The sequence below is a fragment of the Equus caballus genome, chromosome 2, assembly GCF_041296265.1.
Source record: "Equus caballus isolate H_3958 breed thoroughbred chromosome 2, TB-T2T, whole genome shotgun sequence".
NCBI lineage: Eukaryota > Metazoa > Chordata > Mammalia > Perissodactyla > Equidae > Equus > Equus caballus.
Window position 1 is genome coordinate 76,140,275 of NC_091685.1, and position 15,363 is coordinate 76,155,637.

A 15,363-nucleotide genomic window follows, 5' to 3' on the forward strand; every position below is an offset into this window, starting at 1 on the left:
TCTTTGTTTTTAAAGAGCATGCTCTGTCCCTCTCTAACTTAGTGAGTCCTTTTACATGTTTAGTATTCTGACCTGTGACATGGGTGACTGCTTGATTAACTCCGCTCAACAGTATGTTGGCAGTAATGTGCATATCTACCTGAGACAGGAAAACACTTTTATTAACTCTTGCTTGAGAGCAGATTGTGCAGGGCAGGGAAAGGTGTCGATGAGCTGGGTCTTTGACCTTCCTGGAGCTCAGCAGGCAGCAGCACTACAGACCTCAGCTATGATGCTTACCACATGCAGGTTAAGTGTCTTTGGCAATATTGTGAATTCCCTCCTGTCACTATAATGCTATCCATATCAATTATGACAATTTCATATCTACCTATAAGACAATTACAGGAAATTTAACTTCTAGGAGAAAAAATAGACACAGAATGACACTTTTTCCCGGATGCTTACACATTATGAGTTTACATAGTACTAGGATCAGAGGTTTACAAAGACTCGTGCCATTGTAAACTATATTGCTTTGGAGAACTTAGACATTTGTGTTTTAAAATCAGCTGAAGCAATCATAGTATTTTCATTGAATGGAATTTCTGTCTTAAATCTGTAAAAATACATAATGTTCTTTGTCTTTCACGTTTATTTCAGATACAGAAGCAGTGATACAGTTAATTATAGTTTTTCACCACCAAGTGTTAGGAGAATCAAGGTTTATATCTTACTGTATGAGTTTCAAGTTAAACTAAAAAAGTGATTAAAATATACTGTTTTTTCTCTCTTAGCAAATTGTAACACATTTAGTCTGGGCTCTTCTTGCTGTTTGTACTATCTTATTATTGTTACCACTTCAGCCATATTCCTTTGGGTAACTCATTGCACCTAGCATGGTGGATTGCCTTTAATGAGTATAAAAAATAGTTTTGAGTATAGTTGAGTCACAGAAATGTTATGAAACTCTTTCCCCAATATTCAGTTCATTAATGGTTATTCCCTTCATGTCTGATCAGTAAGTACATCTTTTAACTTTCTTGGTCATTCCTTCCTCTTATTTACTGTGGGTAAGTAGCTCCCTCAGATCACTTCCTCCATCGCTCTAGTGGAAAATATCTGTGGCTGTGGCATCATAGGTGGCAGCTCTGAACCTCAACAGCTTCAACTTCTTGCTCTTCCTCTGAGCAATTTTTCTTCTTTCCAGACTTTTTTCTTTTCTTGTTCTCTTCCTTTATTTGGTGTTCTTCCTCTATGATAATAATAAAAAAATTAGAATAAAGGATTTGGAATTAACCATTTGGCAAAGCAGAAATTAACTTTGGTTATGAAAGGACTTGGGTTCTCACTAACATACGTGTTGGCTAAAGGAGAGGAACTCTATCTAGGGAAAGAGGACAAAGCAAAGAGGAAGCAGGAGTTTGACCACTGAGAAGAGGCTACTGAGCGGTCATTTCTTCTCAGGTAATGTTTTTGTTTACTGCCACAAAGGTCAATAACTCCTTTGGAACATGTGAACTGCCTCGGAATTATATGAGCATTTATGTTGATGTTAAATTAACTGCATGTGAGAAACATGTCATCTATAAAGGAACCACTTTACTCACTCTTCCTTGAGAGCAAAATGTACAAGGCAGGACCAAGCGTAGCTGAAGGCTGTACAGGACTGGGTGCTTAAGATGACTGGCAATAGACTCTGTGAGCCCACTGTGCTCAGATCCACAAGTCTTGGGGTCAGGAGCATTTGGTCTTAGTCTGTTGTGGGGTCCTTGCACCTAGTGTATGAGCTATCAAGGTGTCATTTCTTTAGGCACTAGTTAACATTTCTCGGAGAAATAAGTTAGACACCATTTAGATATAATTATGACTGTCCTCCAGAGCCTCAAGAAGTCTAGGCTAACCCTAGGAAATAGACAAGAGAATCAGCAAAGATTTGGGGAAAACCACTAAACTAAAAGATCCAGATTGTCTTTCCTTTTTGCCATGAACTAGCTGTATGATCTCTGATAAATCCTTTTATCTCTTTGGTTCTATTTTCTGAATTGTTTAAAGGGGTTGTATTGGGTGACCTTTAAAGCATCTTATGGCTTTGAAATTCTTAATTCTATCAACTTTGGTCACTCATACTGTCCGTGTTTATTACATAGTACTGATGTCAATTACATCATTAATCTTCATTCATTCATTCAGCAATCACTGCACACCCATCATGCATCAGGCTCTGTGCTAGATGCTTGTGATATGTCAGTGAATGAAACCGACAAAGATCCCTACCTCTTCTCCCCACGTGCCCTAAGCTCACATTCTTGCAGATGGAGATAGACAATAAATGAAAAATAATAAATTACAAAATGTATAGTATATTAGTAAGTGCTATATAAAACATAAGTGGAACTTGACAAGGAGGATCAGAAGTACTGAGGTGAGGAGGAGAGTGAAATTTAAATGGGGTCATTAGGGTAAACCTTGTTGAGAAGGTGACATTGAGTAAAGACTTGAAGAAGGTGAGGGAGTGAGCCATGTGGATATTAGCTGTAAGAGTGATCCAAGCAGAGAGAATGGCCAATGGGAAGGCTCTAAGGCAGGAGCATGCTTGTGTACGCCAGAAACAGCAAGGATGGCAGTCTGGTCAGGGAGGTTTCGGGGAGAGAGATAGGGAGGGAGGTCTAAAGGCTGAGGGAAAGACATTTGGCTCTGTGGGCCACTGTAGAAATTTGGGCTTTTACTCTGAATGAAATAGGAAACCATGACAAGGTTTGAGATAAGGAATGATGTGGTCAATTATTGCAGTACTCCAGGTGAACGATGATGTGGGTTGGACCAGGGGGGCTTGGCCCACCAGAGACCATGGTAGCTTGGACAGTGAAAATTTAATAAGATGTGGTCAAATTCTGGTTATACTTTGAAGCTAGAGCCAATAGGATTTACTGACAGTTTAGATATGGGGTATGAGAGAAGGAGAGATTTGTCTTGAACTATTCAGGAAAGATGGAGTTGCCAACAACTTTTCAGGGAAGAAGTTTGGGGAGCAATATCAGGACTTAAGTTTGGGGATTAGACTTTGAAGTAGAAATGCCGAGCAGAAAAGAGGTCTAGGCTGGAGAGTCATCAGTTTAGAGAGAGCGTTTAAAGCCAAAGAGACCGGATAAAAGAGATCACCAAGGGAGTGTGTGCAGGTAGAGAAGTCCAAGAATTGAATCATGGTTCCTCCGATGTTAGGAGGAACCTACAAAGGAGGCAGGAGGAATGGCAGGGGAGGTAAGGGAAACCAAGAGATGTGTATTCATATATTTCTTGTTATTGAAGGAATTCAAATTTATAATTATAAATTTACTAAAGTGAAGCTTTTGGCAGCTGTGACTGAATTAGGAATTTCACAAATGAAGAAAAAGAAAAGAATGAGAAGTGATGTCATGGTAGTTTTCATATGGTGGATTGAAGACAACAGCAACAATAGAAATTGTACATCTACTGGTGGACTTTTCCAGGATTATTCAGACGAAAGATTCAAGTTCACTTATATTTTGGACAGACCAGTTCTGGAATGGTAGCAGTTAGTTCTAAGCCTGTTGAGAATTAGCCCACAGGTTGGATAGTTCTGTAAGTTTATGAGAATTTCATCATCCTCTCAGAGCCCATTGAGGATGTCACTGATCCGTAAGGAGTTCAGGCGGGGATTTCTCTGCGGTGTGTGAGCAGAAGCTGGATGGAGAGAACTGAGATGTTAACCCTCACTAGACCGTGCTTTCTATGAGGGCAGAGGCTGTGCTTTAGTCACGCTTACATCGTGCAGCTCTAGCATGTCGCAATCAATCAGCAAACAGTTATTAAATGCATTACTAACGGCTTAGAATTAATTGTTGATTGCTTACAACATACCAGGGCATGGGAATATAAAGATGATTAAAATACAGTCTTAATTTACTTGTTAAGCACCTGCTCTTCTCAACAACCCCATGTGGTAGATATTATTAAGCCCTTTTTATAGATGAGAAAACCGAGGCTTAGTGAGATTAAGCATTTTATCCAAGGAGGCAAAAAGCAGATTTCTGATTTCAACCTAGACCTTTCTGATTCATTTGATTGCTTCCTTCCTTTCTTCTTTCCTCCCTTCCTCCCTTCCTTCCTTCCATCTTTCCTTCCTTCCTTCCTTTCTTCCCTCCTTCCTCTCTCTCTCTTTAATTCTCTCTTTTTCTTTTTTTCCCAATGTGCATTAAACATGTTCCTTCTGGTAGAGGTGAAGTTAAGTCTTTAAAGTAGACTACCTAAAGATTTAGAGAGTGGTAGTCTAAACTATGCTACTGATCGAAGTGACTCGGGGTATATACATTTTCTTTCTTTTGGTTTTCCACCTCTAAGCCCTTTTTACTCTTTTCCTTGTGCAGACATATGGGATGAGAAATGTAGAAGTGCTTCATCATCTTTGGAGGATTCTTTTTAATTGTGATTAGAAAACATACAAAATATCCCATCTTCACTGTTTTTAAGCAGACAGTTCAGCAGTCTTAAGTGTATTTACATTGCTGTGAAACAGAGCTCTGGAACTTTTTTATCTTGCAAATCTGAAACTATGTCATGGCTTTTTTTGTGGTAGGTAAATTGATTTGTGTATTTAACAGAGTTAAATATTTTAATGACAATTGAGGAAACATTAACTTAATGTAGTAAATTTTTTGAGAAAAAGAAAAAATAGTTCAAGATAACATTAGAAGTATAAATTAGTAATGGAAGTAGATGGAAGTTATATGTGGTCAATTTACATATAGTCTCACTATTTGTTGATTGATCATATGTATTTTCATTTGGGTCACTGTTATTCTAAAAGTTGTTAAGGCCTTTAATTTTAATTTCTTGAGCTAACCTATATGAGATCTTTTTTTTTTTACATTAAAAGTATATACTTAGATGTCTTTTTCAGTATGGAATCTAGAGGTGATAATAGACTTTTTTCTAATGAAAAGCATTTATTATTTGACTGCAAAAATATTAATCCTAAATATTCTATGCATTAAGTAAGATCTACTCCTGAATAGTGTTTAAAATAAAAATTGGAAATTTCATTTTTTTATATGAATTTGATTTTAGTCACCTTGAGGTTTTCTGTTTTTCATTTTTCAGAAACCACGGTCACTGAAATAATGAGAGTCAAAGCTGATGTTAATTTACTTTATTTGTAACCATAAGAATTTATGAGTATTGTGTGAAGTCACTTAAAGCAAAATATTCATATGTTGAAATTTATTGAATTACTTTAATAGGGATTTTTAAATCTGTAAAATAAGCAAATAATTCAATTTCCGGAGGTTGTTTTAATACTTGAGCGCTAATCCATTTAAAAAGATCTTTTAAATACAGTATTATTCAAGTGAGTGATGCCAGGTAAAACAATTGTTTAGCTTCTAAGTTTTTCAAATTTTCTGTTTACGTGTCTTAGTCATCATAGCATTTCATGTGTATTTTTGAAAGTAAGGGTTTTGCTTCACAAAAGGAGCCTAGCAGAATTCTGATGCTGTGTGCAGCTGACCAAAGACTATATTTTCATTGCTTCTCTGATTACCTTTTATTTATTGTGAGAGAGAAGTAGGCATAAATTAAAGAAAGAAAAGCTAAAAGTGTTCTCCAAAATAATAAATAGATATTTCAGGGTCTTATGTCCTCTTCTCAGCAGAGCTAGATTTCTAGTCCTTTGCTACATATGAAGGAATGTTCTACATGAAAACGTTAAACTGATTTGACATCATGGAAATAACTAAAAGGTCTCAGAGAATAGGGGATCAGAGAGAGAAAGCTTAACTTCAGTTTTTGTCAGAGAAGGATAAAAGATTAAAGAAGAACGTATTCTCAAGAATAAGAACCATCTCACATTGCTCATCTCTGAGGCAGAAATGCTCTGTGGTGATGCAAACACATTGGTGAAAAAGTGTCAGATTAAATAAAGAATTAGTTCTCCCTTACATTTCTGGTAATGACCATGAGGTAAGATTCACTTGCATTTTATTCTTTTCTAGTTATAAATCCTATACAGAGGCAGGAGCAAGACTCCAAAGATTAAATTACTAACAATTATACATTGAGAATAGCATGCCTCTACCTAGTGAATTTTCTTTTAGAGTTGACAAATATCTTGGCACACATGAATGAAAGGGCAATTATCTAAAAAGTTCATGTTAAATGACAACATGACTTTTATGTAACTATGAAATTATAAAGTATTCCTTAATCCGATCCATATAGATATTTGACCAAATATTCGATGTTCTATATGGAATGCCAGTTTAGATAAAGGAGAGACTCCAGGCCTTTGCCCGAGTGAATTCATTTATATCTCAGCTACCTTTGGCTCTCCTTCAACACCCTGGACACCAATGCTGTCGACAGACCTATTTCTGCATTCCAGAACTGTCAACTAATTATTCACAGATCCTGGGAATGCGCAAACAGTTGGAGGCTAGAATTGACGCTGCTTGAAAGACTCCTTACGATAATTAAATTATTCTCTAATCCTTGTTATGTGTATTCCAGGAATAGTCCCTTTGAGATTTTTTTCAGATCACATAGAACTTTCCCAGTAAGAACATCAGCATTGCACACAGATAAAAGTTTTGTTTTGATTGATCTTAACTCTCAAGTTTCATGAATGTCTCAGAACTCTCCAAATTTTTTAAGACATAAAACCAAACCCATTTTACTTCCCGTACTGATGAATTTTTTTTTTTACTTGTACTGATGAATTTTACACTGAAATAGTGTATAAGGATACCACAGACTGCTGTTTGAAATGATTTGAAATTTCTGCAATAGAAGTATAAAATGCTGATAAGTTTCCTCAATCAAGCTCAAGAAACAGTCTTAAAAATGGGGAGAAAATTAATTTTATGGGTTAGGATTGGACACTAGAAGTTAGTTGACTTGAAATGTTTTTCTGTCAGTAGGGAATTTCTGTGACTCTGTTTCTCCTTTCATAAAATGGAAGTTCTAATATTTTCCACCGATTTATCACATAGAAAAACAAAGAGTATATACAAGATATTTGGTGAAAGATGCTATTTATCTTTATAAATAGTATTATTTATCAGAAGAATCAGCTCTAATGAGCCTAAAGAGTTTGAAAGAGCAATTATACTCAGCTCTCAACTACTTTTATTTTTTTCAGGTTTTAAAATTGAGATATGACATATAACATTATATTAATTTCAGGTATACAACATATTGTTTCCATATACGTATATATTGTGAAATGATCACTACAATAAGTCTAGTTAACATCCATCACCACACTAGTTACAGTTTCTTTTCTTGTAATGAGAACTTTTAAGATCTACTTAAACTTTCTTAGCAACTTTCAAATATACAATGCTGTGTTATTAGCAACTTTCAAATATACAGTACCATATTATTAACTATAGTCAACTAATTTTCTGAAATAAAAGTATCACACAGTATTAAAAAGATTCTTCCAAATCAGGACCAGTGGGTTCATGAACTCTAGGTATATTTGCGTTACTTCCCAACAAAAGCAAGGATTTGAAAAGACACCTGAAAAACATTTATGCAATCCTGACTCTTCCTAATAATACAAGAGTGAGGATGGTAGGGAGAGTCTTTGAAAAGGATTGAACCAAAGAGCAAAGCATGGAGCCTAGACTGGGTTGGCTTTATAGCCCTGAAAAACTGACAATAATACATGTCCCAAGGTAGTACATGTGTACATAAATACATTGTCAAAGATGTTAAAAGACGTCTAAGCAAAAACTTGATGCTGTCTTCAAAGACTTTCTCTTAAATGATTGACTCCTTAAAGCACTAAAGACTAGAAAAGAATAGGAAGAAAACAGACTTACATACCTAGGCAGCTGATAGTGTGCATATGTTTACGTAAAATGCATTTTGTAAAGGGGTAGGGATTTGGAGGCAAGACTAAGAGATCTAGAATTTTTATCATCCAGACAAAGTGAGTTCTAGTTTATGACATTTGAGATTCAACTGTCAAGGCAGAAAGAGCACAGAGAACACTGGACCTACGCTGAATTCATCCACTAGGTTTAATTTTTTAAGAAAAAGGCCCAAATGCTTATTTTTAACTTGAAACAAAAAGAAAGGTATAGAGAAAGAAAGAAAAACAAGAGAGAAAGGAAGGAAGGAAGGAAAGAAGGAAAGAAGGAAGGGAGGAAGAAAAATTAAAATACCAGAGGATTACTATGAAAATATGCATTTCTTTCTCTAAACACATTATAGTAGTTACAAAAACCTTGGCACACCATTTAGTATCCCTCTTAGGATTGTCCAGGGAACAGTAACATTAATTTCAACGTACCACAAATACCATTATCTCATTTTTTAAAAATAGTTTTAAGAATTATTTAATGAAAACTCTGAGACATAAACAAAGAAAACTGGAAATTATTAAAATATCACTATCTATCCCTGAGGGTAGGACTTAATGTCCCTTCTCTCCATTAATTTTCTGTCCTCACAAATTTCTGGAAAATGTTCTTCTGTTTGTGCAAAGAATTATTGGTGTTAATTGTAACCACATGGTTTCACTAGGGATTCCAAGAGCAAAGTTTGAGCTATGATTCTTATTGGTTTATGTGTGCTAACGTAAGGTCCAACAGTTTCTTCTTAAATATCTTTGCATCCTATATATCCCCATTTACAGTTAGATCTAGGAAGTCAAGCAGGTTCTAAACCTCTTAAGCTAACGCAGTGTTAGAGTGTTCAAACAAGGCAGTGACAATGCCCTTTGAGCAAAATTCAATCCAGCTTTACTCATTTGGATTCTCTGCCTAGAAAACCTTGCCAGTGGCATTTAGGCTCAAAAGAAGAGAAACTTCAGTAGCTAAAGTGTGATAATCCTGGTAATCATTCTTTGGCCCAAGAATACCAGAACAAAGTCCTAGAATTCTAGAGAAAATATACATCTAAGCTAAAATACATTTTCAAAAGTCAGCAGATATTAATCTCTTTCTCTTTTTATTTTTTTGGCATTCCTAAATCCTAGAGTTTCTGGCAATAATTTGACCATTGAGCGGCAGAATTTTAAGTATCCTTCGGGAGATGTGGTTACCAAAGTTTCCAGGAAGATGTCATTGCTGCATCCTCTTACCTGTAACATAGACTGGGCCCTGAGAAGAGGTTCCAGGTAGCTCTTGAGTGGAATTTTCAATATCTCCCAGGACAGTCTAAATATAACCCATCACTTGAAACTGGAGCCACAAAGGCTGTAACTGCTGGTGGGTGGAGGTTGGTTTACTGGGCAAATAACTGAGCAAACATCCTTCAACTAGGATTAAGTTCCTGGGAAACTGTCAGAAAAATAAATTTCACTGCTATCCGCAAATCTGTAAAGTTGATTTTTCATCAGGGTTATAATTTTTAGACGTAAATTTGATATTGGTTTATTGTATATACATACTTTCTTAAAAATGCTTGGTCTCTTGACCATCTCGGACAGGAAATCATAGTTTATACAGTGTTTAGGGACAACCACCATCCCTCATGCTACATAATTTTTACTATTTACAAACTGAAGTTTGGGATGGGACTTAGGGAGCTTGGGGATCCGAGCTGTCTGTAACCATGACATTTAATAACCTATTTCAAGTGATATTCTGCTTCTGCTATTGCAAGAAAGTGTCTGATTCTTATAATGCTCAGAACATAGGTTTCCGTTTGTTAAAGAGACATGTAACAAGCTTGTGTAAAATATCCACTGCATATTGAATGTTGGATCTGTATCTCGAGAATCTATCTCCTTAATGAACAAAATATTATTTAGTGCTTATGTAAATAATTCCTTGAATATGATTCGTATTTTACAGTTTTCAAGGTTCACTTGAATGCATCATTTCAATGGATCCTCCCACCAGGCAGGGTAAGTGGTGATGTCTCCATTTTACAGAGTAGGAGACTGAGGCTTACAGACGTTTGATGGCAGACCTTGAATTTCAGAGATAAGGAAGTTTTTGAGAAATACAAAGGTGTAAACCAAAATAGCTAAAAATGGCTAAATAAACCTATTTTAGGGTGATTTTTAAATGTTGCTATCCTGAAGAAATCTTTCTTCTTTTACTAAGTGTTTTAAGACTGTTTGTGCTATTCAAGGAATTTAAACATCACCCCCCTTGCCCCTCCCCCAACCCATCAGGAGCAGCTGATAATAGCAAAAATCTTCTTGTCCAAAGACACAGTATTCAAAAAGTACCCACTCAGTTTAATGAGCCCATCCCTTTGAGATGGTCCCGTATTGATTCTTGTTATGATCCCCACATGCATACAGTAGGATTTCCTAGCTAGGCTTTTCTTCTTTGCATCTCAACACTCGAGGAAGTAAACTGTCTGTGGATCCTATTTCTCCCAAGATCTTTTGTCCTCTCTTAAACAGGAGTCAACAAACCATATTCTTGAATTTACTGGTTTAGTACTAGATTTCCATTCATATGAAATTCACCATATAGTATCTAATTCCACCTGTTTGTGGTTATTTTGCCATCTTTTCAAAGGTTTCTTTTTTTTTTTTAAAGATTTTATTTTTTCCTTTTTCTCCCCAAAGCCCCCTGGTACATAGTTGTTTATTCTTCATTGTGGGTCCTTCTAGTTGTGGCATGTGGGACGCTGCCTCAGCGTGGCTTGATGAGCAGTGCCATGTCCGCGCCCAGGATTCGAACCAACGAAACACTGGGCCGCCTGCAGCGGAGCGCGCGAACTCAACCACTCGGCCACGGGGCCAGCCCCTCAAAGGTTTCTTATACCCATCAAATAGCTTTTTCTGCATAAAAAATACTGTATCTGGCTAAGGGCATTTTCTTTTTTCTTTTCTTTTTTTTTGAGGAAGATTAGCCCTGAGCTAACTGCTACCAATCCTCCTCTTTTTGCCAAGGAAGACTGGCCCTGACCTAACATCCACGCCCGTCTTCCTCTACTTTATATATGGGATGCCTACCACAGCATGGCTTGCCAAGCGGTGCCATGTCCGCACCCAGGATCTGAACCGGCAAACGCCAGGCTGCCAAGAAGCAGAACGTGCGAACTTAACCGCTGCACCACTTGGCCGACCCCAAAGTGCATTTTCTAATATCAGGAACGAACGGCATCTAGCAGTTACATTTACCAACCACAAATTAAACTGCTCTTTGTTTCAGAGTTCAAGCAGCAAAGTAGCTAAGCTGCTGTCATTAGTCTATAACTCAAAGGCAGTCTTGGGAGTCAAGCTTGGAATGTCGTTTGTCCTCTAATCATATATTTTACATCTCCCCAGGGAGTGATGAGGAAGTCTTGATGTCCCCTTGCGACTCCCACAATATTAGTCTCATCTCCCAGCTGGGCCTCTGCCCCCAACTTTCTTTCTTCATAGTTATTTCTACTCCTAATTTTTATTTTTAGGGCCACTATTCTTTGCTTTTCAGCAAATGGTGTGTGAGCTGGGGAAGTTATTATGCCCTGGTGAGGGGAATAAACACCCAGAATCCTTGCCATTACCAAGTTACTAAAGCAGTGCTTTGACAATTAATTTAAAAAATTTTATGTCATAAAGCAAACGCCTTCTCTATTCTACTGAGGTTTTTCTGTATAAGTAGCTATACAGACGTGTATATAAGAGTGAAAATGTCTGTATAGGTGAAAAATTAATTACTTTATTTCAGCAAGGCATATTATATCTTTTTCTAGAAAAATCTGAAGAATACACTTTTCTATATTGGAAGAGAATTTTTCATTCAAAAATAAATTTAAGATATCCAATAAATCCATTTTATTGAAATGTTACTGTAAACAAAATATTATAATATCTTTTAAAATTATCCTGTATGTACAGATACACATATTCATAGATAAAGAACTTTAATTAAACTTTGCAATACTGTTGATATGTTTATTGGCATTTGTATATTACATTCTTTGATATTTGACATGAAAATTCAGAACTCTGTCATTTAATGCTGAATTAAATATTATTCTTTTCAAGTTTACATATCCCAACTATGGTATTTCTTTTATATTGCCTTAGAGATAAAGTAGTGTTTTGTGTGCTTTTTAAGCTTTATTTTTTAATTTACATAGAGTCAAATTCACTTTTTTTTGTGTCTGTGAGCAAGACTGGCCCTGAACTAACATCTGCTGCCAATCCTCCTCTTTTTCGCATGTGGGACTCCACCACAGCATGGCTTGATGAGTGGTGTCTAGGTCTGCACCTGGGATCCGAACCTGTGAAACCCCGGCCACCAAAGTGCAGTACACGAACTTAACCACTATGCCACCAGGCCGGCCACTCAAATTCACTTTTTTTGCTGAATAGGTCCATGGATTTTGACATATGCAAAGACAAAATCACCACCATTATCAGGATATAGAACAAGACTCTCACTCCAAAATTTCCCTGGGCTATTTCTTGTGATCAAACCTTCTTCTTCCCCTTAACAGCTGGTAACCACTGTTCTGTTTTCTGTCCCTGTTTTTGCCTTTTCCAGAATGTCATATAAATGGAATCATACAGTAACCTTTTGAATTTGGCTTCTTTCACTTAATGCAGTAGTTCTCAACTAGGAGCAACCTTGGCCCCCACAGAGAACATCTGGCATATTTAGAGACACTTTTGGTTGTCAAAACTGGGAAGAGAAGAGGAATGCTACACTGATCTAGTGGGAAGAGTCCAGGGATGCTGTTAAACATCCTACAACGCCTGGGACAGCCTCCCACAACAAGGAATCTCTGGCCTAAACTGTCAATAGTGCTAAGTTTGAGAAACACTAAGCATAATGCATTTGAGATTCACTCATATTGTTGCATATATCAATAGTTCATTCTTTTTTATTGCTTAGTGGTCCTCCATTGTATAAATGTATTGTGGTTTTTATCCATTTATCGACTGAAGGCATTTGGATTATTCTCAGTTTTGGCAATTATGAAAGTTTTTGATCGAACATATGCAACAGGAGTATTATTGCTTGACCATGTGGTGTATGTTTAACTTTACAAGAAATTCCAAACTGTTTTCCAGAGTGGCTATACCATTTTATTTTGCATTCCCACCAGCAAGAGTTCCAGTTGCTCTGCATCCCTGACAGTACTTGGCATTATATACATATTTTAAATTTTGTCATTCTTTTTTCTTTTTTTTAAAGATTTTATTTTTTTCCTTTTTCTCCCCAAAGCCCCCCCAGTACATAGTTGTATATTCTTCGTGATGGGCCCTGCTAGTTGTGGCATGTGGGACGCTGCCTCAGCGTGGTTTGATGAGCAGTGCCATGTCCACGCCCAGCATTCGAACCAATGAAACACTGGGCCGCCTGCAGTGGAGCGCGTGAACTTAACCACTCGGCCACGGGGCCAGCCCCTAAATTTAGTCATTCTAATAGATGTGTAGTGGTATCTCATCATGGTTTTAGGTTTGTCTGTTTTGGTTAATTTTTAGAATTGTATAATTTAATAATTAATTTTATATAATAATTTTAATTATATAATAATTATATATATAATTTTAATAATTTTATAATTTTATGCACATTTTCTGAGATCTTGAAAATAGTATTATATAATATTATATATACATTATATATATATAAAGTATTTAATAACTGGCACAAAGTTATTAATTCCTTTGTAGATCTTTGTTCTGTTCTCACTGCAGAGCTGCTGATCCTTGTAGAGTTTCTATTTTAAGAGAACCCAGTTTACCAATGTTAGGACTCACTGATCTTCAAAGGACTTCGGGACATGCCTGGCCCAGGCTACACCAACTTTGAAAAAAGAAAGGAGAAGCCAGCCCCATTTTAAATATATGTAAGGTATTATTTGTAAGAATTGCCTGCATTTCTCATAGTTGACTGGGCAAAAGGACAAAACTTTGATGTTGCCATTGTCTAACATGGTGCACAGCATGAAGTGAATCCCACAGAAGCAGCACCTGAGCACAACAAAGTAAAATTATATTTCTTGGATTCAACTTGGATTGTAAAACATTTCCCTCTACTGGCTGGCTGCTGAAATTTCTTCTACGAAATCAGGCAGAGGAACCAATTTGTTACTCGCTCTCATAATTTGCTGTATTCCCCCCTCTAGCAACCCAGTATTAATTTTTTTCTTGCATCTTTTCCTTCTTTTTAAACATAACTTTATTGATTCCCCTATTTCCCTAAATTAGATGTGTCAGGAATATTGATGCAGAGAGGATGTTATGATTTCATTTACAACAAACTTGAGATTTGCTCTCCGAAATAACCAACGGTAGCCCTGTATCATTCCAGTCAAGTTCATGGCTTTTAGGAGGACCTCACTCTAATGCCCATGCCTTCTTAACTTTGGACAATTTGATTCAAAAGGGCAGAAGGCTCAGGTGTCCAGTGAGAACAGAAAAATTGCAGAAAATTAGCCTTAAAACTGTCTAATGATAGTGAGTCTATGGATTGGCCAGCAATCTCAAGTTGGTCTTTCACTAATAGGAGCCTTCCTCACTTTTATGAAGTGAAGGCAGAGGTGTCCAGCTTGGGATCCAGACATTTTGGCATTTTACTCCCAATAATTTAGCTGGAAACCTTGGTGCCTGTGGCCTTTGGCACCCACGGCACTGTGTTGTGAAGTATTAGTTTAACATGCTCAGTAGTTCACCCACACAGTACAGAAATAGTCTTGGGTGACCAAAATGCCAACCCAACTCTAATTACTAGAGAATTGGAAATGAATGTTCACAGTCATCAGTTACATTCTTTAATACCACAGTGTTTTAGCTATACATATCCTAATGTTGAACTTCTCTAGGACCAGAAGACCAAAACCAAAAGTTTACATTCCAATTTAGGTTATTTACACTTCAACACAGGTAATTGCAAACACAACTTTAACGGAGTCAAGGAAGTTGAGAATGATGTAGTCGATCCTCTGGATTTCTCTTTGAACCTTCCATTCTCAATATTATTTTACATTTTCTGCGGGTGGGAGTCACTTTTTATTCACAAAAAGTTCATTGCTATCGTAAACAATGGTAGACTGTCAGCCTTTGTCTGTCCTTGCGGAAGGATACCTGAATTTAGAGGTGAGGGTTAATTTGGCAGCTTGCCCTCAGTCATACAGCTAGTTCTGAGTTAATCCCTCTTTCCACCCTCGCACCTGATTTACCTGTGCTGATTGAGAACATGGACCACAATCAGGCACACAGACGAAGACCCTGCCTCTTCCTAGCTAGGACCTTGGACACGTTGCTTCTAGGAGTTTCATTTTCCTCATCTCTCAAGTAGAGATAATAATATGACATCCTTTCCTTACAAAGTGGTCATGAGGATCAAATGAGGATTAAATATAAGTGCTTGGCATGTAGTAAACACTCAAAATATTGATATTATTTGCACTATAGACATCATCAACTCTTGAAAATACATTATTTTGCAGACA

The 15,363-nt window shown here is 36.9% G+C and overlaps 1 long non-coding RNA gene across 1 annotated transcript in view; it reads right to left on the reverse strand.

Annotated features, from left to right (window-relative positions):
• Positions 1-758: 758 nt before the first annotated feature.
• Positions 759-15,363, reverse strand: part of LOC138923284 (uncharacterized) — a 46,256-nt gene continuing 31,651 nt past the window's right edge. The window contains exon 3 of the long non-coding RNA XR_011436703.1: positions 759-1,234. This is a non-coding gene — a long non-coding RNA (uncharacterized lncRNA). The remainder of the gene's footprint in view (positions 1,235-15,363) is intronic.